Raw genomic sequence first — 24925 nt, 5'->3', positions numbered from 1 at the left:
ACTTTCTCCTCCGTCTGCAGCAATAGTTAGTTCCTTGTGTGAGGGAACTGTTGAGATCACCAATGTAAAATTCGTTTGCTGATTGAGATATACATCCAGGTACGTAACCCAAAAGAGTGTTTATGTTGTTTTGAGTTCCCTGGCTGCTCAATGTGTGCTTCTGTGATCGCGCAGTTGGCAGTGCTCTGGGGAGCGGCTGCAGTTCTCTGCGTTCGGAACCTAGATGCTATTGGTGCTGTGTGATTTGTCCTTGATTTGTGAAACAGAAACACAGTGACGGATCAACTGATATTGCAAGAAGGCTAACAGGCGTGGAAAGTATCGAGGTACTGGTGACATTTGATTCGAGATCACCGAAATCAAGGAGAAAAGAATTTTGAATTCTTTCGAGTCGTGATGAAGAACAACCAGGGGAATAAGTCACCAGCAGGTACAGTTTACAAGGGCACTCACAGGAAGCAAAATGCGAAATAAAACGTACAAAATGACGTAGCAGATGAAGGATGACAGTAATCATGGGTAACCTGACTTCCACTCCCCAGGTTCCCTAACTCCCACTCCCAGCCCCATTGTAAACAAATGTTAGCGAGCCATAAACATCAACGTCGTCCATTGGAACGATCTAAATTTTCGATTAGGCTATTAGTTTCAGTTATTTTTCTTTCCTGGGAAACAATCTTTTTCATTGTCAGCATTCGGGAAGGAAGCCATCCTTTTTGTCAGGAAAAGAATATGATACTAAACTTTGTGCCGTGTATAATATTCTTCTGCGTCACATGTTTCTTCTACTTTCTCTCGATTTTAATAGTAATCTGTTTTTTTTAGATTAGATTACATTACAGTATGGAAACAGGCCCTTCGGCCCAACAAGTCCACACCGACCCGCCGAAGCGCAACCCACCCATACCCCGACATTTACCCCTATACCTAACACTACGGGCAATTTAGCATGGCCAATTCACCTGACCTGCACATCTTTGGACTGTGGGAGGAAACCGGAGCACCCGGAGAAACCCACGCACGGGGAGAACGTGCAAACTCCACACAGTCAGTCGCCTGAGTCGGGAATTGAACCCGGGTCTCTGGCGCTGCGAGGCAGCAGTGCTAACCACTGTGCCACCGTGCCGCCCACATGACTCTTCCGACCTAATAATCCGGACATGAAACTGCACCTGAATAGTTTGTCCCCACTCCCGCAATCTATCTATATGCCTATGCATATTGCCATGATCTTATCATAACATGCGCTCCCACGAGTGTGTATTGTCAGCACATTTGGACACTTTTCACACTGCCACTTGCTGCATGCTATTAACAGAGAGATAATTGAACCCTTGAACATACCCAGTCTTGACAAGCCTCGGCTGTAAATACTTCTACATACTTGCTACACACTGAATGTGAGAACATCCTCCTCATTTGTTTCTTAAGAGGGTAACGCCTTCCCCTGAGATTGGGATCACTGGTCCTGCACAATTCTGGATATAAACAAGAGCAGGACAAACTTTTAAAGTAAAACATAATCTCACTGGCGTTTCCAGTGCAAGTTCTGAGTTTTCTTTTTTGACCTCTGTTTGAACAAACTGCCCTGATTGGCACATTATGATTGACAATGACACATTTGCTTCACAGGTGCTTCAGTGCCTGTGATTAAAGTGGAGCTGAAAAGCGCGATAGAAGTGCATCTTTATTCCTCGAACATTGCCGTGTTATTAATCTCTCTGCTCATGAAAAGGGATCCTTCATATTCATTCTATCTCTCATCAATACCGAGCATGTTTCCCTCACAGTTGATTTTAAATGTTTTCTTGTTGGAAGAGTTATCGCTGCAACTCCAGAAAACCCGCCGAAACAACTCGATATGTTCTCAGGTCTACTCATTTCTTGACATGCAGGAAACTTGCTTTCTGAACAAGAAACGGACCTCAATCAAAACGGACCTGTTTCTCTATCCACAGATGATAAAACAAACGCATGGGATATATGTAGGTTTCACTGACTTTATTTGAAACAAGTTGTCTTTTTCCATTAAACGTCTTCACTCCTCGTTCTCTGGTCAATTACCTTGGTCAGAGGCAGCAGTTCCTCCTGACGATTAATCCGCCCATCCACAGCTCTTTCTCCCACATCATTATAAACGTCCCCAAGAAATTTCCCATTAATCTTCTTTGCTCCAATCAAAACATTCCCAGGGTCGTGAATCTCTGTACATGGTGAAAAGCAGAATTGTGAAAAGATTCTGGGAAAATGTTGCCAATTGTCAAGTGGGAAAACTGTCAACAAGCAAAACGGAAATCCCAGACTCGAGCTTTCGGAATCTTTAGATATTCCTTGGGCCGCGGATTCAGTGGAAAATGAAGGGTGAAATGGCCGACTGGGCAGAGACATTTTAGGAATCTTTCCGTTCTTTCGGAGGCCGGTACTTTGACTCTGATATTCTCCGGACATGAAATGATCTATGATAGTGAAGGATTCTCGTTCCTGCACGTCAGGATGTCAAATCTCATCTCAGCTCCAGGGCAATTCGAAAACGCGGGAAGAGATAGGCCACTGAAAGGCTGGAAGTGAGACAATCCCGGTTGGCGGATAACTGGTTCCGGTGTCATGGGTGCGTCTATAGAGGGTGGGATCAGACTATTCCCATGACTTCACCGTGAATTTCCCTGGATTTATTTAGGAAAAATGATAATTAAGGATGTTTGTCAATATGGGAGGGGCAGGCTGCAGCTTGCATTCGGGGGTCATTGAAGCCATTGGCTCATTCGTCTCTGTGAAGATGTTAGTCAGTACGTTCGGCTCTTCACTGACAGGTTGCTGTTCTCCTACGACCCAGGAACAGAGCGACAGCTGTTCTCACACCATCTGTTTTTTTTTTTGTGCGCACAGTTTTGGGTTTTTACCAAGGTCAGGAAAATGTTTCTCAGTAGGCTCAAAGGGAGAAGTTCCCCGTTTTAGGAGAGCTGTTTCCCGGTGACATGTATGTGTTTGCAAAGCATGAGATCAGACTGTTCCTATTGTCCACAATGAATGCCCCAGGATTCATTTTGGAAACTTTAACCAATTGAGGACAATTTTCATTCTGCGAAGGGCAGGCGAAAGCTTGAATTCACTGACAGTCTGCTTTAGGAGATCCTGCAAGGGGCCTGCTACAAGAGACTACCTAGTCTCTGTGGAGCAATTAGTCCTCTCGTTTCGCTGTTAACCGAGAAAGTGTACACCCGCATGGAGCGGCAGGTGTTCTTATCCATCCGACTCATTTGCTGTGCACTTTCGGGTTTTTAATAGGGTTAAGGATATGTATCCAAACGGAAAGCAAATCCAGTGAGGAGCCACAAATGCGTTACTGTATTGTTGACTGGCTAGTGAAGGGTTGTGGACACTCGGAATCTAAAACAAAAACAGAAACTGATGAAGGAACTCGGCAGGTTTGCCAGTACCTGTCGGAGAAAACAGAGTTCAGAGAAACTCCTGGAGAAGCTCTGAATCGTTGTCTCTATTTGTCTCTCCCCAGATGCTGCCAGATCTGTTTAGTTTCTCCTGCAATCTCTACCTTTCTTTTTAACTAAATGACCATTTCAACCACCGAGATTGATTACAAAGACCAAACATGTCCTGACATTTAACCCTATCGAAACTGTGGTGATTGAATTCAAACAAACCGAACAATGATTGCCTGTCCCTCAGCTCCACAGGGAGGGAGTACTTGAAACCAGTTTAGTAGCACGCTTCTGCAGATGTGGCCATGTAGTTTAGGCGATGGGCGTTAAATGCAATGTGGATTCCTCATTCAGTTAAGCATTTTGCTGACTGTGATTGAAAGCCGAGAGTGAACTTGAAGAGTGCTTGTTCTCTGCTTTCTTGTTTGAGATTCAATCGCAGGATTAGGTGAATTGCGTAAACTCAAATAAGGAACGTTAAGAATCTGCAACCAACTGCCTGTCAGGATGGAAAAGACAGATAACTCCAGAGCAGGTAAGACCCATTTCGTTGTCCACTTCCATGACTGAATACATTTGCCCCTCTGAACCAATTGACGCCAAATGAGATAAGAACAGTTCAGGGGGATTGTGTTGGACTGGTGCAGACATATGGGCCAAAGGATATTATTGTGCTAGACACTTCTATGGCCAGCTTCGAGGAGGTCATTTTGTCAAGTAACAGGACATTCTTTGCAAAATGTCCGTCGGCGAGGAAGAGGTCGAAGCTACTCTCCCCTGATCTTTCTGTCCGTCACGGTATTCATTGGGACATTTCAATTGGTAATAACTGTTGCGGTGCATATTTGTGGAATCAGTCTATATAATAATGAGGACAACGAAACTGTGATGTTTCATTACCCAGCAGAGAGCAAGCCCTTGCAGCTTACAATCTCTGGCTCTGCTTTTGAAATAAAGATTCCTTTCTCGATGTGCCTGTGTTTATATCAAACAGCTCATTGACATTGGGACTAGACGTTCAGTGGAAGCGGGAGGTGTGACAGCGACAGAAACAGAACAAGACGAGACATGAAAGTGTTTAGATTTTGCCGTGTGCCCGTGGTTTTTAGGGAGGAATGTCTGCTGGGCGCTAACCTGTCAGGTCTCAGGAGCCAGAGGGCTGGTTTTGTTGGGATTTGTGTTATTGAAAGTTTCACATGAGAAGCGTTTGGGACCATTTCAGCTCAGTATCCATTTCATATCGCGGCTCACAGCAACGGTGCATATTTTTTTGGGAAGTGCCTTGTATTCTACTTAAAGCCTCCTTTCTCCGGAGATACTTGTAGACATAAAGCACATGGAATGGGTATAATCCTGTGGACTCTGTCACTATCGGGGAATGAGCTTGCGTGACTACCTCTGTATTTGAACATGAGAATACGTTCCTCAAAGGGGTTACAACAGTGTGACCAGGTCAACCTTCAGTACCATTGTTATGTCATTTCAGATCACATAGACAATCTCATTGCTGCAAACTGGGACAAGAATAGATGGATACCTGATAACGTACGGTTCACGATGGACGAATGGCCCTTCACAACTCCTCCCCCACACGCTTTTTAAACTCGAGGCCAGAGAGAAACTGACCTAATGAGAAAATCGCTTCACAACCTTCCAGAACCTTATTATTGTCCATTCTACTACCAATTTTGCAAACTTACTTACCATGCTTTCTATCTTCCTACCTACATCATTTATTTAAATGAAAAATAAAACGAATGTGCACTCAGCCAATGGGATACCATTGGTAACAGTGCTCCAGTCCGAAAACTGCCTTCCACCACCATTCTCAGCATCCTGCTATCGAACTAATTTCATATCTAATTGGAATCCTTACATTTAACTTATGCGATTTAACTTTATGAATTAGTGAACCGTGTGGAACAATGTAAAAGCTTTTATTAAAGCCCAAGTGAGCAAACTCTACCACTATGTCCTCATTGATCTTCTTGGTTACACCTTCAAAAAACTCAATCAATTTTGTGCAAAGACAATGCTGATTATCCCGATTCATTCCTTGTATCTAAAAATTCAAATAAATCCTATCGGTAAGAATTGCATCCAACAACTTACCCACGACCATAACCATACACACAGGTCTATCGATCCCAGACTTCTCCATGAATTCCTTTCTAAACAAAGGCACAACATTAGCCATCCCCCAGTCATTCGGTGCCTCGCTTGTAATAATAGATGATAAAAATATTTCTACAAAGGGCCCAACAGTTTCATTCCCTAACTTCCCACAGGTTTTCGGGATACAGGAGATCAGATCCCAGAGAAATATCCAACTTTATAGTTTCCAGGTCCTCCAGCACTTCCCTTTTTCAATGTGAACTACTTTCAAAACATCAGTATTTAGGTGTACCCGCCATTTCGTTCTCCACAGTGTAAACTGACGCGAAATGAACATTATATGTTTCTCCATCTGCTGAGGATCAAGGCATAGGTGAGCTTTTTCATCTTAAAGTGGTCCTATTTCGTCTCAATTTCTTAATGTACTTGCAGAATCTCTTTAGATTATACTTAACTTTATGGTCTGAGGCTATTTAATATTCTCCATTGACCTTTATGATGTCCTCCTCAAGAATGTCCCTCCACTCCTTATATCGTTCAAGACGTTCACTTGAAACCATGCGTTTATATGGAAGGTGTCACCTCGGTTAAAAAAAATTCTTATGACAAGGCCTAAATCCCTGCGATCAACGTTGTTCTAACGGAATACCTAAAATGTGCAAAACGGAGATTTGGACCAAGAAACCCCCACTAATCATGCGAAGGGAATCGTACCCAACTCACACCTCTACCCAATTCCTGTAACTCTGAATTTCCCATGACGAAAGAACGTCAGCTACACATCTTTAGTCTGGGGAGGAAACGCAGGCTGAAACGGACAGGTTGTGCCAACTCCAAATTCACATTCGTCCAATGTAGATATTGAACAAACATCGCGGAGGCTGCAAGACATTACTACTCACCACTGAGTCAGCCATTATAAACCTCCTATCCACCACGCAAAACATACCATCACTTAGATATGGTGCCAAAATCTTCTCCCAATGTTCCAAATGCAATGGTCCAGAGCCTCCTATTGACTGAGGCCTAAACCTCTGCCCGTATTTTTAATTTGCTTGAACAAAACGCCGACATTGTATTTGCCTTCCTAAACACCAACTGAAACTGCATGCTAAACATAAGAGAAAATTGAACTTGGAATTCTTTCTGCTTTCAGAAAATTGTCTATGCCTCTACTTTTTCCACCAAACATGTGACCTCATATTTTCCACAAAGTATGGCAACGACAACGTTTTTCGAAGCACTCACTCCTTTCAAGTCATTCTGCAGCATGCCCGCTTCATCAATAAGATCTGGCCTTCCACCTATCATTGTGTCTTCTTCAAATGGAGCAACAACACCCTCAGTTCCTTTGAATGGATCATTCATACATAATGTGAATAGCTGTGGTGCCAACCCTGACTCCTTTGAACTCCACTAGTCACGGGCTGCCATCCTGGAAGAGACCTCGTTACCCAACTGTCTGCCTTCTGCCAGTCAGCCAAGCCTCAATCCATGGCCTCTTATTTAGCAGTTTGCCATACTGCACCTTGACATATGTCTATGGAAATTCAAGCCGGTCACCTCCACAGGCTTGACTTCATCTCATTTGCTCATTATCTCCTCAAAGTATTCTAATATATTTGTCAAATGTGATTTCTCCTTGACAACCTGTGCTAATACTTCACGTACTCTGTAATCCCATCCTTCCAATGACCTTCGATTTCAGATCTGAATGTGAAGAACAAAGTTCAATCAGTGTTGAGATATGTAAACTCTCCGCTGTCTCAGTAGGGTCGATGAGTGAATGAATTCCATCCCTCAGTGGGATCCCTCTACTCTCTCAGCAGGGTCGATGAGTGACCTAACTGTTTTTCTCACATGGAGCAGGTAAATGCTTGCTGACAACTGCAAAACAGATGGTGTGCTGAGAGTTGAGATGATTGTTTGAACCTATTCCTGGAATAGATTCACTTGAAACGTCTCCCACAATTCGAAAATATCGATGGGACATCAGTTCTACAGAGACTAGAGAGCACATCCCACAGACTACATGTTTGAAAGGTCTTTCCTCAATGTGAAGACGTTCATGATATACTGTCCCCAGGAACGTTTATAGTGATTAATGTCTATATTCAGTGTCAACACGTTGATGACACGTTTCTATTCAGGAAAGAGTGCAGCACTTCCCGCAGTCAGGGCATTTAGAAAGACCTGTTAATACTGTGTGAAAGGTGATGAGCCATCCGGTCGCTCGGACGTTACAGCACGTCCCACAGATTTGGAACTGGAGATGTCTCTCCTCCGGGTGAGCACGTGGATCACACGTCAGGTCTCTTTGATTCTTAATGGACTCTTATTTATGTGAGCATATTTCTCAAAAATGAAGCACATAGAGGGTTGATAACATTTTCCAAAGTCCGGAGAAATAAAAAGTTCCTCATTAGTATGAGCGAGGTGTTCGGTTCTCCAATCGCTGGATGTTTTAAAGCATTTTCCGCAGTTCAGGCATTGAAATAGTTTCTCATCATTTTGAACGAGTAGGTGTCGCAGCAGGTCAGAGACAGAGTGAATCCCTTTCCACACTCTGAGCAGGTGAATGGCTTCTTCTTGGTATCATTGCGTCCACGGGAATTCAACTCAGACAGGGAATGGATCCCCACGTTTCCCCAGTCTTTCCTCAGTATGATTGCAATTGAGCTTTGTAAGGTCTGATGACAGGTGGAAGCCTCGTCCACACACACAATAAGTGAACGATTTATCTCACACTGTAACCAGAGCTTTTTCATTTCATGTTCGAAATCTGATCAAGTTGTATTCGGGATGAAGTGTGCGGCTTCATCAGATTATGGTGGAGAGGTTGGTTTGTAAATCTTACCCTTCTCAAATCCTGCGAAACTGATGTTATCCAAAAAAGAGAGTGTGAAACCGTCTTTCACAAGACTCTAGATTCTGTCTGAAGATAAGGTCTGAAGGTAAGGGATTTTCGACACGAAGAATTTGAAGAGAATTTTGTCAGAATCTTTTATGCACACAGCCTCCACCACAGAGACCAGCGGGTCAGCAGGTGGATATGAACACGATCACTTCCCTGTTCCCTCCAGGTCAAACACTGTATTGACTTGTCTGCCATCCAGTCCTGATGGAGCAGAAATTTCTTACAATTGAATCATTGCAAAACTGAGGCATCTGACTTCAGTCCCGAACTCAAAATCCACTGCCTCGCCACTGAGTTAGAAGTGTGATATTGGAAGAACACAGCAGGGCAGGCAGCACCCAATGAGCAAGACAATCGATGTTTCGGGCACCATCAGGAAAGAGGCTTGTGAGGCGAGGTGGTAGAGAGACAAATGGGAGCGTGTGTGGCTGGGACAAAGTAACTGAGAGTGTGATAGGAGGATGGAGGTGGGGGTAATGATTATAGGTCGCAGCGCAGGGTGGAGCAGATCAGTGGGAAGGAAGATGGACAGACAGGACAGTTCATGAGAGCGGCAGAAGCCCTGGACCTGAATGAACTTGGCTGTGTGGGAGGGAGAGTTGACATGTTCGGCCAGGGGCCAGTGGTGTTGTTTGGTGCGGGTGTCCCAGAGAAGTTTTCAGAAGTGGTCTGTAATTAGGCATCCGATCTCCTCAGTGTCAAGGAGACTGCAAAGGGAACAAGGGATACAGTAAATGACATGCGTGGAAATGCAGTGAAACTCTGATGGACATGGAAGGGTCCTTTGGGGCCTTGGACAGAGTTGAGGGCGGAGGTGTGGATGGATGTTTTGCAAATCCCCTGTTGGAATGAGAAGTTTGCTGGGAGCGGATGGGAGGGTGGTTTGGTGGGGGCGTGCACCATCAGGAAATCGAAGAGGGAATGATATTTACAGAAAGTGGGTAGGGGTGGGGAGGGAAACATATCTTAGTTGGTGGGTTTCATTTGCAGCTGACGGAAATACCGGAGGATGACATGATGTCTACAGAGGGTGTTGGATTTTAAAGTGATGTAGAAGGGAGTTCCGTCCTCGTCTCAGTTGGAGGGATGAGTTTTGGGAGCGGAGTTGAGGGAAGTGGATGACATGAGCTGGAAGGCATTATCGACCAAGTCCTAGGAGAAAATGCCTCGCCACTGATTCAATCTCCTCCCTGGTAATTGTCTGAGTCTGAACAGACACGTCATAACCATGGTGACATACTTCACTTCCTGATGTGTTTTTAACCACATATCCCCAACATCACCATGTCAGCCGACTTGCATTTCATTAACATCATTAACTCTTCCACGTCTCTGGTCTTCTGCAGCTCAAACTCTAATCCATTCGTTTGGAAGTCACGGTCATAATACACTTCCATCCGTCCAATCAAATTCCCTCCCTGCTGTTGTGCTCGTGATGCAAGGAATAGGGAGAAAGTGGAGTTGAACACATGGCTACAGGGATGGTGCAGGAGGGAGGGTTTTGGATTCCTGGATAATTGGGGATCTTTCTGGGGTAGGTGGGACCTGTACAAGCAGGATGGTCTTCATCTGAACCAGAGGGGTACCAATATCCTGGGGGTAAATTCGCTAAGACTATTGGGGTGTGTTTAAACTAATCCAGCAGAGGGATGGGAACCAAAATTGTAGTTCACGTATCGAAAATTTTGAGAGTAGGGAGGTCCAGAACAAGTTTCAGGGTCGCAAGATTGCAAGACGTTGGTTTGGAGTATGTCGACTTCAACGCCAGGAGCATCTGGAATAAGGTCGATGACCTTATAGGATTGGTTGGTACCTGGGAATTCGGTGTTGTGGCCATTTTGTAGACATGAATAGAACAGTGACATGAATAGTTGCTGCAGATTCCAGGATTTAGATGTTTCAGTAAGAACAGAGAAGAAGGTAAAAGAGGGGGGACCTGTGGCAGTGTTGGTCAAGGACAGTATGACAGTTGCAGAAAAGATGTTTGGGGACTCGTCAACTGAGGTAATATGGGCTGAAATTAGAAACCGGAAATTAGATGTCACCCTGTTGGTAGTTTTCTATAGGCGTCCGAATAGTTCCAGAGATGTAGAGGAAAGGAGAGCAAAGATGATTCTCGATAGCAGTGAGAATGACAGGGTAGTTGTTATGGGGGATTTCAACTTTCCAAATATTGACTGGGAACAAACATAGTGCGAGTACTATGGATGGGTCAGTTTTTGTCCAATGTGGGCAGGAGGGCTTTCTGACACAGTATGTAGACAGGCCAACAAGCGGGGAGGCTACTTTAGATTTGGTACTGGGTAATGAGCTCGGCCAGTTGTTAGACATGGAAGTATGTGAGCACTTTGGTGATAGCGACCACAATTCTGTTATGTTTACTTTTGACATAGAAATGGATAGGTGTATACCACTGGGCAAGAGTTACAGCTGGGGGAAATGCAATTATAATGCGATTAGGCCAGATTTAGGAAGCATAGGATGGAGAAGGAAACTGCAGTGGATAGGCACATTAGAAATGTGGAGCTTATTCAAGGAAACGCTACTGTGTTTCCGAGATAAGTATGTACCTGTCAGGCAGAGTGAAAGCTGTCGAGAGCGGGAGCTGTGGTTTCCGAAGGAAGCAGACTGTCTGGTCAAGAGGAAGAAGAAGGCTTATGTTCGGATGAGAGGCGAAGGCTCAGTTAGGGCGCTTGGGGGTTACAAGGTAGCCAGGAAAGACCGAAAAAGAGACCTCAGATGAGCCAGGAGGCGACATGAGAAGTTTTTGGCGGATAGGATCAGGGTAAACACTAAGGCTTTCTATAGGTATTTAAGGAATACATGAATGACGAGAGTAAGATTATGGCCAATCAGCAATAGCACTGGAAAGTTGTGTGTGGAGTCAGAGGAGATGGGGGAAGCACTAAATGAATACTTTTCAACAGTATTCAGTCTAGAAAACGACAATGTTGTGGAGGAGAATACTGAGATACAGAGTACTACACTAGGTGGGATTGAGGTTCACAAGGAGGAGGTATTAGAAATCCTGCAGAGTGTGAAAATAGATAAGCCCCCTGGGCCGGATAAGCTTTATCCTAGGATCTTCTGGGAAGCCAGGGGGAGATTGCCGAGCGTTTGGCATTGAACTTTATATCGTCATTGTCTACAGGAATAGTGCCATGCGACCTGAGGATAGCAAATATGGTTCCCATGTTCAAGAAGGTGAGTAGGGACAATCCTGTTAATTTTAGATCAGTGAGCCTCACTTCAGTTGTTGGTAAATTGTTGGAAAAGGTTATAAGAGATAGGATTTATAACCATCTGGAAAGGAATAATTTGTTCAGGGATAGTCAGCATGATTTTATGAAGGGTAGGTCGTGCCTCACAAACCTAACTGATTTCTTTGAGAAGGTGACCAAGCAGGTAGATTAGAGTAAACCGAATGATGTTGTGTATATGGATTTCAGCAAGGTGTTCGATAAAGTACCCCACAGTAGGCTATTGCACAAAATGCGGATGAATGGGATTTTGGGAGATGTAGCAGTTTGTATCAGTTATTGGCTTGCTGAAAGAAGACAGAGGGTGGTTGTTGATGGGAAATGTTCATCCTGAAGTCCAGTTACCAGTGGTATACCGCCAGGGTCGGTATTGGGTCCACTGCTGTTCGTTATTCTTCATAAACGACCTGGATGAGGGCGTAGAAGGGTGGGTTAGTAAATTTGCAGACGACACTAAGGTCGGTGGAGTTGTGGATAGTGATGAAGGATGTAGTTTACAGAGAGACATATTTAAGCTACCCAGCTGGGCTGAGAGGTGGCAAATGGAGTTTAATGCGGACAAGTGAGAGGTGATTCCTTTTGATCGGAACAACCGGAATGCAAAGTATTTTGCTAATGGTAAATTTCTTGGTAGTGTAGGTGATCAGAGAGATCTCGGTGTTCAGGTAGAGAGATCCTTGAAATTTGCCACCCAGGTTGACAAGTTTGTTAAGAAGGAGGAGAAAGTGAGGTCTTCAGATGCTGGAGATCAGAGCTGAAAATGTGTTGCTGGAAAAGCGCAGCAGGTCAGGCAGCATCCAGGGAACAGGAGAATCGACGTTTCGGGCATAAGCCCTTCATTCCTGAAGAAGGGCTTATGCCTGAAACGTCGATTCTCCTGTTCCCTGGATGCTGCCTGATCTGCTGCGCTTTTCCAGCAACACATTTTCAGCTCAAGTTTATGAAGAAGGCATACAGTGTTTTAGCTTTTATTAATTGAGGGATCGAGTTCTGGAACCATGAGGTTATGCTACAGCTGGACAAAACGCTAATGCGGCCGCACTTGGACTATTGTATACAGTTCTGGTCACAACATTATAAGAAGAATGATGAAGCTTTGGAAAAGATGCAGAGGAGATTTACTCGTATGTTGCATGGCATGAAGGGAAGGTCTTACGAGGAAAGGGTGAGGGACTTGTGGTTGTTTTCGTCAGAGAGAAGAAGGTTGAGAGGTGACTTAATAGAGACATATAATATAATCAGAGGGTTTAGATAGGGTGGACAAGGAGAGCCTTCTTCCAAGAATGGTGACGGCGAGCACGAGGGGGCATAGAATTAAATTGAAGGGTGATAGATATAGGACAGATGTCAGAGGTAGTTTCTTTACTCAGAGTGTAGTAAGGGTATGGAATGCTTTGCCTGGAACGGTAGTAGATTCGCCAACTGTAAGTACATTTAAGTCGTCATTGGACAAGCATATGGACGTACATGGAATAGTGTAGGTTAGATGGACTTCAGATTGGTATGACAGGTTGGCGCAACATCGAGGGCTGAAGAGCCTGTGCTGCGTTGTAATGTTCTATGTTCTATGGTCTAACTCCCACTGCTTCTATTCAAGGGTGCACTTGCGTTCTGTTCACTGTTTCATTGTGCATTATCTGAATGGCATTTTTACGAACGCCCATTTTCGCAAACGTGCACTGCGGCCTTCGCAGCTTTATCTTTCCACAAGGGCTCCCACAGGGTGGAAGGTAAGGAGTTGCAGGTTATTCACCCAATGATATAATCCTGAGGTCTTCCAATACCTCTCCTGCATGTCGGAGTACTCAAAACAAGGGTTACTCACCCATCACCGGGCAGCTAAATTTCAAATTTTTCATCATTTTCTACAAATCTCTTGACTGTCTTCCCTCTATCTATCACTGTCATGTCCTCCAGCCCACTCAAGAGAAAATAGAGCTGGTCAATATTATGCAACCCAGCCAGCGGACATGACACCCAAGATTATGTTTAAAGTGCACTCTCAGATATTCTGCATTCCCTCGAATTCCAAGCTCCGGAGCATGTTCGATTTGAACTGTTTCACGTTTGGTGCCTAAAAGTCACCTGCCAAGGCCATAAATTATGAATTCCCGTGGCAACGTAAATCGCACCAGGCAAAAGGAAAGGAATTACTCACCAAGTGATTAAGAAAAACTGCAATACATGCTGAAATCAAGGGCAATGAGCTGGTATCAATACTACATCGTGCCTTTTATATAAAAGAAGCTTCAAAGCTTTTACTTTGTGTGAGTTTAAACAAATGTTGATCCCTGACACATTATGAGATATTGGGAAGCTGACAAAGTGTTATATCAAACACGTGATCAAAGAAGTGGGTTTCAAGTCGTATTTTGTCACACAAAACGAAGCTTGTATCACAAAACTGAGATGACCGAAGTTTTTCTGCTAGAGGTCATCATCTTTTGTCAGTCTCAAAACGCTTCATATGTTAGTGCTACCATAGCTCAGTGGTTCGAGCCCGGAGTTGTAACATCGATTCACACTACAACCTTGCTGAATTTTCTTGCAACTGTTGCAGCAAGCATCCGAAGGTGCGTTCTCTGTGTTGTTAGGAATTAGTTTTGAAGGAATAGCTGGAAGTCATTTTATAGGCAGACCCTACTCCCCCACCCCCCCGCCCCAGGCCCCATTTGTTTCTGTTTGGAAGTCCACATACGTGTTTTTTCCTTCGAGGAACATGAGGATGACAAGCTTCTGATGCGAATAATGCCTTCGTTTGGCATGAAGAACAACGTGATTCATGAAAAGCAGAAAAGAAACGGTGAAACAATGGGGGACGAAAACGTACAGGGATGCGGTTGAATGCTTCTGTTCCTTATGTAGAGACAGTAATCTGCTGGAATCCAATTAAACAGGCAGGAAGTTGGAAGAACACAGCTAGCCAGGCTGCCTCAGAGTTGGAGAAGTCAACGTTGAGCAGGTACCAATTATTGCCGATTGGGACAGTCCTTGAGGTACAGCCTCCCGCCTGTTTACCCCTCTGCTTATGTAAACAGAATCGGTTTTAAAGCGAGTCATGAAGAAAGAAGAGGCCAAACGGGTCAATTCCTCATTTTATGGAAGTTGGGCTCTCCTGAGGCCTTTGTCACTTTCAAAAGATGTCTCTGTATAGTTCCCTCTATGGGTCAAAATGAGGTTCAGTTCTCCCGCAGTTCATGAACAAAGTTGACGGTATCTGACTTCAGTCTCATTCACTGGTTCATTTGAGATTAAAACTTTGCAGGGAAAGTCTCATTCAGATGAACACTTCAGATGTCAGGCTGTGGGCCAATTAGTGGAAAATGGAAACGAGAATATTTGGATATTTGATGACTGCCACTGACATAATGTATTATTCTGTGCTCTAAAAGCACGGTGTCACAAACACTCTTTTTTGGAAGGAATTTCTCATCGCAGGAAAATAAACCTATGCTGTTAAGAGTAGAAGCAATTGCACATGCCGTCCTTCCTAGTCGACTAGTGGTTACCATACAGCGCTTTCACCGCTGTGGTTTGGATTAATTTCTTGGTCAGGGAATCTGGGTTTATTGTTTCTGATAAGGGCAACAACACAAGTCGAGCGTCTTTGACATTTCAAATGCGTCCGAATGTGCCTTGAATAATTGTGCAGGGCCGCAAGTTGGCTCACTGGTTATCACTGCTGCCTCACAGCGCCAGAGATATGATTTGCCGACAACTGGGTCGACTGTCAGTAAGTTGCCTTATTCAGGAGCAAATGAAGAGAAAAGGGGTAAGGAATTGTTCTGTGAGGGTCAATTCCAGGAGGATTTGTGTGCATTTGTTGCATCGAATAGGCAATTTCTGAACTGTAGGCATTCCATGTTCCCTTATTGTGTTGCTTTAGCACATGTTCAGACAGGGGAGAAAAGTGAGGAAAAACAGTCACGACCCAATCAGTGATTGATCCATTGTGCAACAACCAACGGATTCACTTTTGACTGAACTAGCTCCCATTTTCTCTACATTGGTAATGGTAGTATACAGCATTAGAGCGGGTTTTCATGTGTTGGTTTGGCCCCAGCATCCTTTCTTAACATGGACTATACTGGGACATAAATAGATGATAAAAGACATGGATGGCGATGACTGGAATGAAAAGACGTCAGGAAGAATGGACAGCGTTTACTTGGAAACAGAATAATGGAAAGGAAGCCAACGATGTAGTGGGGGAAAGTGCCATTGGAAAAGACAAAGCGGGGTTTCATGGGATGGTGGAAAAGACGAATAGATCATGTGGCGTGAAACTAGGTAAAACTGAGTTGTGTCCGTATAGAAGGTTTCTAGGCGATGTGAATTTGGTGAGAGTAAACAGGAGGGAAATTCCCTCATTCGGATGGATCTATATCTAGGGTATAGAACTTGAAAACCAGCAATGAATGATAAAGAGAAGTTTGGAGCTCGCATTCTTTTTCTTTCTACAGCTATTGAATTCGAAAATGCTTACTTTTTCTCAGGAAAAAAATATTCAGAAGTTGATTCTAAAATATTTGTAAAGATTCGTGCAGACACACAAGGAGTGAATTTCACCGGGACAGGGAGTCTGGGCGGCCAGAATGGGTACACGGTACGTGCACACTCTCTAATTGGTTAACGTTAATTGGAAAGAAAACTCATAACACCTGCAACTGAGCACGACTAAGTGTAGAATGAGCTGATTGTGAGGAAAACTTTAGCAGCTTGTTCTACGTGAACTTCTATAAAATGTAAAGGAACTGAGCTGTTTGTGTGAGCTCAGCATTAAAGGAAGCCGGTTAGCACAGTCTGCTGCATAACTGGTTTATGATATAAAGTGATGCCAACAGTGTGGGAATAATTCGCGCAATGTATCAGCATACCTTCAGGATCCTGATCTCCCCATTCAGCTAATACTTTAGGAGATGGCGACAATCAAAGTGAAACTACACTATCGTGAGTTGGAACTGACCTGCCGATGTGATGCACCTTTGTTCCTTCATCTGTCGCATTAGAAACTTTGGCTGCAATCACAGAGAAGGGAGTGAGTCCATTTGCTGCTCACTCATCTCCCGCAACCATATCTCGTGACAAGACACGAAAATAATTCCTGTTTGAATTCTGTAATCTTCATAGCAGTATTTTGTCATTTCTATTCTAGTTTTTCTGATAACAGGCAAAATGTCCAATGAGATAAACCTAATAACTTTTGGATTGTTTTAATGGACTGTGCGAGTTTGCAGCAAAATTAGTAATATGATACGAGCTAAACATCCTTTCCAGAATTTAACACAGCGCAGGATCAGCGACATGACAAACGTCATCGACTTCAAAAATCACCTCTGTATCTCTAGTGAGTGATGGATATTCACTCAGGGAGTCTTTATGGCTGATCTTAAGTGACTGAGGTATTTCCCAAGGACAGAACACTCCACAAAATCAGATATTTTTTGAATAAATGCTGTTTTACTCAATGTTCGTTTGCAACTTTTAAACATATATATATTAAATATTAAATATATATGCATACACACACATACATGCATACGCACACACATTTATACATATGTTTACATACACATATGTACATACATATAGCTCGCACATTCGACGGGAAGAACATTCGACGAGGAGGTTGAACAGTTCATCCACTTTATATTGGCGATGCCTCGTGCTCCCACGAGGAGGTTGAACAGTTCATCCACTTTACCAACACCTTCCACCCCGATCTTAAATTCACCTGGACCATCTCAGACACCTCCCTCCCCTTCCCAGACCTTTCAATTTCTATCTCGCGTGACCGAATCGACATGGACATTTACGATAAACCGACCGACTCCCACAGCTACCAAGACTTCACCTCCTCCCACCCTGTCCCCTGTAAAAACGCCATCCCACATTCGCAATTCTTTCGTCTCCGCCGCATCTGCTCCCAGGAGGACCAGTTCCAAAACCATGCAACCCAGATGGCCTCCTTCTTCAAGGACCGCAATTTCCCGCCAGACGTAGTCGACGATGCCCTCCACCACATCTCTTCCACTTCCAACTCCTCCGCCCTTGAGTCCCGGCCCTCCAACCGCCACCAGGACAGAACCCCACTGGCCCTCACCTACTACCCCACCAACCACCATGTACAACGTATCATCCGCCGTCATTTCCGCCACCTCCAAACAGACCCCACCACCAGGGATATATTTCCCTCCCCTCCTCTATCAGCGTTCCGAAAAGACCACTCCCTCCGTGACTCCATCGTCAGGTCCACACCCCCCACCAAACCAACCTCCACTCCCGGCACCTTCCCCTGCAACCGCAAGAAATGCAAAACTTGCGCCCACACCTCCCCCATTACTTCCCTCCAAGGCCCCAAGGGACACTTCCATATCCGCCACAAATTCACCTGCACCTCCACTCACAACATCTATTGCATCCGCTGCACCCAATGTGGCCTCCTCTATGTTGGGGAGACAGGCCGCCTACTTGCGGAACGTTTCAGAGAACACCTCTGGCACACCCGGACCAACCAACCCAACCACCCGTAGCCCAACACTTTAATTCCCCCTCCCACTCCACCAAGGACATGCAGGTCCTTGGTCTCCTCCATCGCGAGACCATGGCAACACGACGGTTGGAGGAAGAGTGCCTCATTATCTGCCTGGGAACCCTCCAACCACAAGGGATGAACTCAGATTTCTCCAGTTTCCTCATTTCCCCTCCCCCCACCTTGTCTCAGACAAATCCCTCAAACTCAGCACCGCATTCCTAACCTGCAATATTCTTCCTGACCTCTCCGCCCCCACCACACTCCGGCCTATCACCCTCACCTTGACCTCCCTCCACCTATCGCATTTCCAACTCCCCTCACCCAAGTCCCTACTCCCTACCTATTATCTTAGCCAGCTGGACACACTTTCCTCATTCCTGAAGAAGGGTGTATGCCCGAAACGTCGATTCTCCTGTTCCTTGGATGCTGCCTGACCTGCTGCGCTTTTCCAGCAACACATTTTCAGCTCTGATCTCCAGCATCTGCAGTCCTCACTTTCTCCTAGAACATTCAAATGGCCGACCAACCAATTCCAAATATTCTGAATTCACACACACACACACACATATGTGTGTGTGTGTGTGTGTGTGTGTGTGTGTGTGTGTGTGAATTCCGAACATTAGAAATGGATGGTCGGCCATTTGAATGTTCTTTCTTTAGAATGTGAGAGCTTAGAGTTTACAGTAATGTCCGTGACATTTGAATCTACGGGAATTGCACCGAACTCCATCTCCTTGGCAACAGCTTTATGGAACTGGAGCTGAACATTGGATCTTTGGGTAATCTAAGGTGAATTGAGAGGAGTTATAGGGAGGCAGTTACACTTCAGGTACAAGAAAAAGGTCGATGGTATACAGTCGGGAGACGAAAAGGGAACATGCAGCAAGTGCAGGCATCCACTTTGGCTGTGCCCATCTGTAACAAGCATACCATATTTGTTACATTTTTGGGGGATGTCCTACGAGGGGTAAGCCATGGGGTACAGATCTCTGACACAGTGTTTGTCCCTGTGATCAGAAGGGTAGGGGAGAGGGGAGGAGAGCAATAGTTATTGGGCACTACATGTTGAGGGGGACAGATTACAGTTTCAGTGGGAACAGGGCAGGCTCATCATTGATGTGATACCTCCAAGTTACCAAGGTTTGTGATGTCTCGCAGCGCGTTTTCTGGATGGTTAAGGGGAGGGGGAGCAGCCCGAGGTCATGTTTCACATATGCACTAACAACATATGTAATAAAAATGATGTGGATGTATGGCAGAAATTCAGGGATCCAGGGTGACATCTTAGATCGAGATCAAACAGAGTTGATCTCTCTGATTGGTTACACATGCCACGTTATAGTGAGGGAAAGAACAGGGAGAGAGCAGATGAACACGTGGTTGTAAGGATAGTGCAGGTGATAGGGATTTGGATATCTGGATAGTTGGGGCTCATTCTGGAGTCGGCTGGACCTCTACAAACAAGATGGTCTTCACCTGACCCGGAAGGGTACCAACATCCTGAGTGGATAATTTCTAAAGCTCCTCAGAAGGGTTTAAACGAATTCAGCAGCGGATTGCGAACCCGAATTTTAGCTGGAGTTTGCTGGAAGTTTTGAGTGGTTCGGACATAAATAGGTTTTCGGGTTTGCGAGTGAATGCTGGCAAGGATGAAGGTGGTTTGAAGTCTGTCTACTTCACCGCTAGGAGCATCTGGGTTAAAGCAGGTGTCATGGGTTGTTCACTGGGACTTCAATATTGTGGCCATTTCAGAGACATGAATGGAGCACTGAAATGAATGGTTTTTCCTGGCACCTCAGTTTCGATTTTTTCAGTAAGAACAGGGAAGTCGTTAAAAAGGGGGAGATGTGGCATTTTTTGTCAAAGACAGTGCTATGGTAGCAGAAAGGATATTTGGTGAGGACCCGACTCAATCTGCTGAACTAGAATGGGCTGAGATTAAAATCAGGCAAGTGGAGGTCACCACCAAAATGTTCTAGAGATATGGAGGAAAAGATTGCAAAGATGATTCTGGATAGGAACGGAAGTAACAAGGTCGTTGTAGTGGGGAAGTTTAACTTTCCAAATATTGATTGGAAATGTTATTGTTTGAGGAACTCTGATTGGTCAGTCTTTGTCCAATGTGGGCAGGAGGGTTTCGTGACGCAGCATGGAGACAGGTCAACAAGATTCAAAAACATATTGGATTTGGAACTGCGTAATGAAGCAAGTCAACTGTTCGATTTGGAGATAATTGAGCACTTTGGTGATAGGGACCATAATTTGGTATGTTTATTTAGTGATGGATAGGAATATATATATATCGCAGAGCATGAGGTATCGCTGGGAGAAAGGCCAGTATGATGCGATCAGCAAGAGTTAGGATGCACCAGATGGGAAAGTAAATGCAAACCTGAAATATGGAGCTTGTTCAGGTCAGCGCTCATGCATGTCCTTGATAAGTGTGTGTGCGTCATGCAGGGAATATGAGGTTGAGACAGGGAGCCATTTTTACTCAAAAAGTTGAATTTCTTGTCAAGATGGAGAAGGTGGTGCATGTAAACATGTAATACGAAAGCTGAGTTAGGGCACTTGAAAATTAAAAGCTAGCAAGGAAGGGCCAAAAGAGAGAGCTACTCAGAGCAAAGAGGGGACATTAAAAGTCTTTAGCTGACAGGGTCATTTAAAACGCGGAAGCTTTCTCTTGTCATTTCAAGAATAAAAGAATATCTAGGATATGATTTGGGCCTGCCAAGAACAGTAGGAGGACGTCGTCAACGGAGTCCGAGGATAGGAGAGCCGCTGAATGTATATTTTTCATCATATCTCAAATGAAAAATACAATGCTGTCGAAGAGAATTTTGAGATGCAATCTGTTAGAATAAACGAAATTGATATTCATAAAGATGAGTTGTTAGCAATTCTTGAAAGCCTGAAAATAGATTTGTCTTCTGGGCTTGATGGGATGTATCATAGGTTTCTCTGGGAATCGTGGGAGGAGATTGCAGAACTTTTGACGACCAACTTTATTTCGTCAGTGTCTATGTGATTAGTGCGAGAAGACTCGAGTTCAGCAAATATTGTCCCCTTCTTCACGAAGATTAATAGGGAGAACGCTGGAAATTATAGAACAGTGAGCCGTATTTCCTTGAAGGTGAAGTTTTGGGAAAGGTTATGAGAGATATGATTTATGATAACCTAAGCAGGAAGAAGTTGATTCGCTACAGTCAATAAGATTTTGCGAATAGCAGGTTGTCGCTCACAAACTTTATTGAGCTCTTTGAAAAGGACAACAAACAAGTGGACGAGAGTAAAGTGGTTAACATTCTGGATATGATTTTCACGAATGCACGGTCGGCTGTTGCATAAAATACAGAGACATGGGATTGAGGGTGATTTCGCGGTTTAGATCAGTAATTGGCTCGCTGAAAGAACACAGACTGTGGTAGTTAATGGAAAATATTCATCCTGGAGTTCAGTTATTCATGGTGTACCACAAGGTTCCTTTTCGGGTCCACTGCTGTTTGTCACCTTTATAAATGACCTGGGTTCGAGCATGGGATGATGGATGAGTAAATTCGCAGAACACACTAAGTCGATGGAGTTGTCAACAGTGCCGAAGTCTGCTGCAGGTTACAGACGGACATGAATAATCTGCAGATCGGGGCTCAGAGGTGGCATATGGAGGATATTGTGGAAAAGTGTGAGGTGATTTACTTTGGAATGAACAACAAGAATAAAATGATCTGGGCTAATTGTAATATTCTTTGAAGTTTAGATGAGCAGAGCGATCTCGGCATCTATGTATATAAAACTCTGAAAGTTAACACACACGTTGATGGATTTGTTTGCAATGAGCACAGTGTGTTAGTTTTTATTAGGAGAGGGATTGAGTTTCAGGGCCTAACGATCCCTTTGCAGCTCCAGAATTGTGTCTGGTATGGCCAAACTTGTCGAGTTCTGGTCGCCACATTATAGGACGGATGTGAAAGCATTGGAAAGGTTGTAGACAAGATTTCCTCGGATGCTGCCTTCTGTGAAGGGAAGGTCTTACGAGGAAAGGCTGAGGGACTTGAGGCTGTTTTTGATAGAGATAAGAAGTTTGAGAAGTGAATTAATAGAGACATAAAAGATGATCAGAGTTTGCCGTAAGGTGGACAGTGAAGGCATTTTCTTCAAATGGTGATGGTTGGCACAAGAGCATATCGATGTAATTTGAGTGTGATAGATGCCGAGGTAGCGGCCTTTCTCAGAGAGTAGTAAAAGTGCAGAACGCCTTGTCTTCAACAGTCGTAGACTCACCAACCTTCAAGGCAATTAAATGATCATTGGATAAACCTACGGCTTATAATGTCAAATTGCTGGTCAGATGGACTTCAGATTGGTCTTACAGGTCGGTACAACATTAGTGCCAAAAGCACTTTATTGCAATGTAATATTTCGGGTTTAAACTGTTCTTCAGCTTGAATTTGCAATCATCTCTGGTCAGTATCAGTAAAACAAACACCTGGCGAGAATCTAATGCAATCCAACTTTGGCAGTTCATGTGCTGCCATTCTGTCATGCAAGTACAGAAAGCTAACTAACTGCACCACTGGATCTGCCGTCTAATGGTGACGAACGGCTCCTGATCTTACCACTGGGCCCCTCAACCCAATTACTCATTTTTTTTTCTGTGTATCTGAAAGGACACGCAGTGCAGAGGTGGCTATACTGATAATGGATCATCGATTATGAAGCATCAGCTTCAGGAAAATGGCATAGATAAATGTGGTGGAAATCGGTTTTATTGAATACTGCATACATTTACCATGGCTTCCTGCGTTGGTCACAGGCAATGTTATGTGGCCATTGTACTGGGATTTTCCTTCTATCGGCTTCAATTCGTCAGTGAACCCGATTCACTGACATTTCACAAACTTCCTTTGGCATGTTCATCTGAGACATCAACCCACACTACACACAACATCAACAATGTTCAGCATACTATGTGCACGAGCATGGAGCATGGTTTTTATGCACAGTGAAGATTGAATAATGTTCTGCAAGGGCAAATTAAATTCAGTTTAATTCGTAAAGTCGCAAGAATCCAGAGTAAGATTCAAAATGTCAGAAATTCACGTTCATTACCTTGGCCAGAATTCCAGCCCAGCAATGGGGAAATATGCCCCTGAATCCCCAGCATCCATGCAATTGCTTGCTCCATGTGTCCACTTGGAAACCTATGTGAAGGAACATTCAGCCTGAAGGAGAACTTGTGAGAATCCTCCGCTGTCTGATCTAAAGCTGAAACAAGAGCTGTCTATTCCAGCCGGGAGGGAAACGAAGTGGAGATGAGACCAAAATATTATTTGGCGTTTACTTCATATTGTCCTCATTGTGATTATTTAAAAACCTTGGCCAGAAATGGCACAGACACAAAGGAGCAGAAGGAGGTCATTCTTCACACCGATCCTGTCCTGCCACGTAATTTGATATCATCATGGCTCACAGAACAATTTTATGTCTTTTTCCAGCCCATCCACAACATCTACTGGCTGACAGGTATTTATCGATCTCTACCATAAATAGACATCGATAATGTAAATCTAGATTAGATTAGAATTTTATATTACATTACAGTGTGGAAACAGGCCCTTCGGCCCAACAAGTCCACACCGACCCACCGAAGCGCAACCCACCCATACCCCTACATTTACCCCTTATCTCACACTACTGGCAATTTAGCATGGCCAATTCACCTGACCTGCACATCTTTGTGACTGTGGGAGGAAACCGGAGCACCCGGAGGAAACCCACGCAGACACGGGGAGAACATGCAAACTCCACACAGTCAGTCGCCTGAGGCGGGAAATGAACCCGGGTCTCTGGAGCTGTGAGGCAGCAGTGCTAACCACTGTGCCACCGTGCCGCCCATAAATCTGTGGGAGGAAAATGTTCCGTTTCGAGACAGTTAGGTTTATGCACGATTATTACTGGTTTTGCAGATAAGCAGCCGAGTCTGGTCTGACCACTTTGCAAAACATCAATTCAAACTCGACTCTGATGGGATTCGAACCCACAACCTTTGAATAACACTCTGAATAGAGATGTAGAAGTCCAACGCGCTTTCCATTGCGCCACAGAGCCGCGCCAGCCGTAATCATTAAGCACACTAGTTTGCCTTTGACGCATTGCATTCAGGACACCCATCTCGCGCCTGTCTGTCCTCGTCACACTTTCTGATACCTGGTCCTTATCCACTCGTGCTCTGGCTCATCAAGTGTTCGGCTACAGACTGCTGAAACGTTCTCATTACACTTACCTTTACCACATGTTCAGATAATGATTTCCAGATAATCAATACTCTCTAGGTGAAAGTATTCTTCCTAAATCTCCTCCTTGTCTCCTGTCTTCCATTTATGTTACTCTGTTCCTTCCCAATACAGGCTTATCTCTGTCACACATATCTATCCTCTTCATAAAATGAGCACGTTAATCGGTTTCTTATTCAGCCTTCTCTGGGCTTAGAGCAACATCCCCAGTCTAGCTCGCGTACCTTCACAATGGGAGTGGTCAAAACCTTTCCATTCTTTTCATCTCCTGTGAAATTCTCCTCCTGCATTCAGACGCTTCCAGTATCTGGCGATTACAACAGAAAAACAAAGTTCTCAGAAGAAAAGCCAAAAGGTCTGAACAAAAT

At 44.3% G+C, this 24925-nt stretch overlaps 1 non-coding gene across 1 annotated transcript; it reads right to left on the bottom strand.

The window, feature by feature from the left end:
- Positions 1-24280: 24280 nt before the first annotated feature.
- trnar-ucu (transfer RNA arginine (anticodon UCU)) lies at positions 24281-24372 on the bottom strand. The gene is given in 2 exon segments: positions 24281-24316; positions 24336-24372. It is a non-coding gene; the product is annotated as a tRNA-Arg (tRNA).
- Between the last annotated feature and the right edge of the window lie 553 nt (positions 24373-24925).

This window comes from Chiloscyllium plagiosum, unplaced genomic scaffold (assembly GCF_037043375.1).
Source record: "Chiloscyllium plagiosum isolate Xiang-an unplaced genomic scaffold, Cpla_swu_hap1 HiC_scaffold_21, whole genome shotgun sequence".
NCBI lineage: Eukaryota > Metazoa > Chordata > Chondrichthyes > Orectolobiformes > Hemiscylliidae > Chiloscyllium > Chiloscyllium plagiosum.
Note: the sequence above shows the minus strand (reverse complement) of the source record. Positions and strands in the feature narration are given on the sequence as shown.